We start from the raw sequence: 4,361 nt of genomic DNA, 5'->3' as shown, positions 1-4,361 counted from the left end.
TTGCCTCTCAAAGTGTCAATTTCACATCTACAGGTTTCTTTATAGGTGCTCTGTTAGTTACCGCAGATCAGGGAGAACATATGGTGTTTGTCCCTTTGGGACTGGCACAACTCATTCTTAAGTTACACAGATATGAGGGAACTTCAAAAAGTCTGCAGAAAAATGCAATTAAAAGATTTTAATTTTTGTGCAAAAAAATTGAAATCTGTGTGTAGTGTTTTTCATAATACATATTTTATTTTGCATGAGCTTCTTGAAGAATCTCCTCCGCCTTAGGTCTCATCCTCATTAGCGGACAAAAGACTTTGAGAACTGAGCCAAGAGACCACTCTCTGGGTCTCAGAGTGACTGCTGGATGACACACACTTAGGCAAGATCCAAAAAGCATGCCAAAGTCTTTGAAAATTGAACTGACTTAGACAGTGAATTGAAACTTGCAGACTATACCTAACCAGATCAATCACTTGCTAAAACAAAACATCGGAACTCTCCATAAACTCTAAACAAGATCTAGCGTCGTATAACATAATATTCTGTGTGGGGCTGGCATTGTGGCATAGTGGCTAAAGCTGCCATTTGCTTTGTAGGCATTCCATATGAGCACCAGTTTGTGTCCTGGCTGCTCCACTTCAGATCCATCTCCCTACTAATGGCCTAGAAAAGCAGTGGAGTATGTCTCAAGTGTTTGGGTCCTTGCCAAACACATGGGAGACCCGGATGAAACTCCTGGCTCCTGGCTTTGGCTTAGCCCAGCCCTGGCCATTGCAGCCATCTGGGGAGTGAACCAGTGGATGGAAGATCTCTCTCAATGTCTCTTCCTCTGTTTCTGTAACTCTGACTTTCAAGTAAATAAATAAATCTTTTTTTTTTTTTTTTGACAGGCAGAGTGGACAGTGAGAGAGAGAGACAGAGAGAAAGGTCTTCCTTTGCCGTTGGTTCACCCTCCAATGGCCGCTGCGGCCAGCGCGCTGCGGCCGGCGCACCGCGCTGATCCTATGGCAGGAGCCAGGTGCTTCTCCTGGTCTCCCATGGGGTGCAGGGCCCAAGCACTTGGGCCATCCTCCACTGCACTCCCTGGCCACAGCAGAGAGCTGGCCTGGAAGAGGGGCAACCGGGACAGAATCCGGCGCCCCGACCGGGACTAGAACCCAGTGTGCCAGCGCCGCAAGGCGGAGGATTAGCCTATTGAGCCGCAGCGCCGGCCATAAATAAATCTTTTAAAAAAAAAATACTCAGTATACAATCCAAATTTACTTGGAGCACAAAGAAAAATTTCAACTCATATGGAAAAAGACAATCAATAGACCATAACATTGAAAGAATGCAGATGTTGGTGGTCTGACAATGACTTTGAGGCAGTTACTATTAAAAAAAAACAAAAACTCTTGAGCAAACAATTATATTCAGCAACAAAGTTAAAATAGGCATCCTGAGCAAAGAAACTGATGAAATGGAGTAAAACCCAAATGGAAATGATGGCACTAAAAATATAATAACAGCCAAAAAAGATTTGTTGGATGGACTCCATAGCAGAACACAGATGACAGAGGAAAAGGTAGTAAACTGATCAATAGAAATTGCTCATTCTGGAAATCATAAAGAAAAAATAGAACAAGTTTATGCAGAGTTCTAGGGGGTCTATATGGCAATAAAAAAAATCTAAATTTCTTGTCATCAGAGTTTTTATTTTTTAAAGATTTGTTTATTTACTTGAAATGCAGAGTTACAGAGAGGAAATGAGAGAGAGAGAGAGAGAGATCTTCCATCCGCTGGTTCACTCCCCACATGGCTGCAACAGCCAGAGCTGAGCTGGTCCAAAGCCAGGAGTTTCTTCCAGGTCTCTCACATGAATGTAGGGATCTGAGCACTTAGGCCATCCTCCTGCTTTCCTAGGCCATTAGCAGGGAGCTGAATTGGAAGTGGAGCAGCCAGGACTCAAACTAGCACCCATGTGGGATACTGGCATCACAGATGGTGGCTTTATCTGCTATGCCACAATACCAGCCCTGTCATCAAAGTATTATAAAGAGGAAAAAACAAATACAGTGTTGACAAATATTTGAATAAATAATAGCTAAAACCTTACAAGTTTGGTGAAAGATGCTGAGCAACCCTAGACTGGATCAATTGACTTTAACCTGACCCAGCCCCAATTCTTGTGGCCATTTGGAGAGTCAATCAGCAGATGGAAGATCTTTTTCTGAATGACTCTCTCTCTCTCGCTTGCTCCCTATGCCTCTCTTGCTGCCTTTCAAATAAAATGGCCAAGATTTATGAAGACCAAGAGGAGGTAACTGGAGATCATACAACGTAGAAAGCACTAATGGTCAACCTGGTGCCTTCACCTTGCTACTGGGATGCAGGCATTGCCAGGATTACTACTGAATAGTACTGCTGGAGCCGTGAATGGAAGCTTGTCCATCCCTCACAGTCACAAATGATTCCCTAGTTACGATTCTGAAAGCAAGTAGTTTAATGTGGAAGTATATCGGAAAACACAACGTGGGTCAGAACGTAGCAGAGTATATATGTTACTTAAGGAAGAAAATGAAGATGCTTGCAAGCAACAGTTCTCTCAATACACATAAAGAACAATGTGACTCCAAAGAATATGATGAAGGACAAGTGCAAGGAAGCTCACACAGTTGTACGAGAGAAGCCAGCATACAAGAAGCCGCCTAGTGGAGAAGTTAAAAGGAAGAGGTGGCAGCGTTCCCAAATGTCCTTCGCCCAGGAGAAAGATTGGGTAGCTCTGCCATGTCTCCCCAGCTATGAATAAAATTGGAGAAAAATTGTGACTACTCTCTTAGACTATGGATAAAAAGAATTGCTTGTGGTAACAGGAAAGGGTAGGGTTAGTCTAGGAGTTTAAACTACACACAGGGAGGCTGTGTGGTGGCAACTGCCAAGTCCCAGACATGCAGAGCAAAACACCACAGGGGAAGGATGCAAGGAAAAAGAAATTTACTCCCAAGAAGAGCCCACAGCCAAACTTTCAGAGCATTCAGAAAAGTAGCACCAAGAAAGAAGACATGAGCCAAGAAATTCAATTAATAGGACCATTCGTTTTCAAGGAAAAGGAGTTGGGGAAATCTGAAAAGAACATTATACTAGCATTTTAGGTCCTTGGGTAATGAAATAAAAATGGCAGTGGTGAAGCAAAAAAGAAGTGAATATAGATATTCTGAGAATATTTGAAAAATAAAACAAACTCAATGGATGGGATGTTTTACACTAAACCCAAAGAACAAATTAGTAAATTGGGAAGTGAAGTGGAGAAACTAATTCTCAACATTATACAGATAAAATGATGAAAATATGAAAGAAAAATTAAGACGCCTGGAGTATATATTAAGGGTCTCCAACACATATCCAATGGGAAACTCAGATGTGAAGAATGGAAGGAATGGTAGAGGCAATAGCTGGAGAGGAAATAGCTGATAATTTTCAGAATGAAAGTAAGATATTAGTACTCAGAATGAAAGTATACTGAATGTTCAGCAAGATAAATGTATGTCGAAGGATGCCTGAACAAAACTTATTTGTAACTAGATAAAATTGCACATGAGAATTTATACCTATCAATCTTACGGCATTTGCACACATTCCATTTTCTTAGAATACGTTGAATGAATGGAATTAGAATCGTTATTTTATTTCCATTTATTTAGTTTGTAAAGACTCTAGAAAAGGCTTTGCTCATTGTAGGCACTCAACAATTTTTGTGGAAGGGATGAAAGAAAACTCACAGAAGTGAAACAAGCCCCCTGCACCCAGCTTTCTCTAACTTTGGTGATTAATTAGGGTGTATCTGCCTCATGCGGATTCTTTTTGAACAGGAGTGGGATGGATACAGTAGACTTGCACTTGGATCTAAGTTATTTTCCATTGGTTTAGCACTCCTGAGGAAGGAATTTTCTAGGAATCCAAGACTAGTATCCTTCCTCTGGCTCTGTTGTATACTCAGATCACGTCTGGTAACAGCATACGTAAGAGTCTCACCTCTCAGAAACGCCAGGCTTGGATTTAAGTGCAACTTGTTTTTAACTGCCTTTCACTATCAGCTACTGAAAGCAAGCTACTAGGGTAGTTTAATATAAGGAAGATTTGCGCGGAAAAATCACTTGCATATCTAAGTCTTCTTCCGATGTGAAAGTGGTGTGGTTTCCTCGTGTGTTAGAAAAGTGGGAAGTAGCTTGCCAGCCATGACTGGTTTCCTGGACATGACACCGTCATACTATCCTAAGAACTACCCAATCCTACCTTTTGTCTTGCACAAGTGGCAGTCTTGGCCTGCCAGAGAACACATCTTCTAGGTTCTTCTATACTCCTCATTTTGACCTGAAATGAAATAGCCAAAT

The 4,361-nt window shown here is 41.6% G+C and overlaps 1 pseudogene; it reads left to right on the top strand.

Annotated features, from left to right (window-relative positions):
• The first annotated feature begins 2,260 nt into the window (after nt 1–2,260).
• Nucleotides 2,261–2,779, top strand: LOC133770463 (large ribosomal subunit protein uL18-like; annotated as a pseudogene).
• Nucleotides 2,780–4,361: the final 1,582 nt, after the last annotated feature.

The sequence above is a fragment of the Lepus europaeus genome, chromosome 11 (assembly GCF_033115175.1).
Source record: "Lepus europaeus isolate LE1 chromosome 11, mLepTim1.pri, whole genome shotgun sequence".
NCBI classification, from domain to species: domain Eukaryota; kingdom Metazoa; phylum Chordata; class Mammalia; order Lagomorpha; family Leporidae; genus Lepus; species Lepus europaeus.
Note: the sequence above shows the minus strand (reverse complement) of the source record. Positions and strands in the feature narration are given on the sequence as shown.